The 728-nt window shown below is 33.4% G+C and overlaps 1 protein-coding gene across 1 annotated transcript in view; it reads left to right on the top strand.

The window, feature by feature from the left end:
* PATL1 (protein associated with topoisomerase II homolog 1 (yeast)) overlaps nt 1–728 on the top strand; it is a 32,833-nt gene that overhangs the window by 25,330 nt on the left and 6,775 nt on the right. The gene's annotated exons all lie outside the window — the stretch shown is intronic.

A 728-nucleotide genomic window follows, 5' to 3' on the forward strand; every position in this document is an offset into this window, starting at 1 on the left:
AAGTTAGAAATTATTCCTTCCTGTATACCCTTGAAATTTTAGCATCTGCAGAAGAAATGAATAAGAAGTTTAGGTCTCATAGGAAAAAGTGAAATAGGATGAGACAAGTACATTTTTAAAATATTCCATAAATCAAAACTGAATTGGAGAAAAGTTTAAGGATTCGAGGTTAATCCTAGGGGAAAAAAAAGGACCAGACTAAAAAGTAACAGTTACTATGGAGCATATAAGTTGTAGACAATGAGGCAGGCATGAGCTCATCAATGAAAACAAATTTGAGTGAGCTTTATTCATTCAGCAAATAGTTATTGAATATTTCTGTGTTCCAGGCACTATCTTATATCCCAGAATAAAGCACCTAGTACTAGTTCTAGGTGCTAAAAGATAGAAATACAAAAATACGTACCTTCACAGAGCTTACCGGCTAGTGAGGAAAACTTGTTAAAGATGAAGTTTGAGTTTTTACCTATACACATTAAAGAGTGATAGGCCACATCTTCAAATACCATTTTCTTGAAGTAATAGCTAGTTTCAGGGCTGAAGCATGAAATGTATAAGACATTCTGGAATTACGTTGTGCAAATAAGCAAGGAAACTAATAGATTACTAGGGTCCTGTCTAAAAGCATGCACAAATCAACGTAAAATAAAAGGGCTCATATTGTCCAAAAGTGGGATAATTTGCATCAGAAAGAAAAATTACAGCAGTAGATTGAAATATATCAGATA

This window comes from Propithecus coquereli, unplaced genomic scaffold, assembly GCF_000956105.1.
Source record: "Propithecus coquereli isolate 6110/MARCELLA unplaced genomic scaffold, Pcoq_1.0 Scaffold202, whole genome shotgun sequence".
In the NCBI taxonomy this organism is placed as follows: Eukaryota; Metazoa; Chordata; class Mammalia; order Primates; family Indriidae; genus Propithecus; species Propithecus coquereli.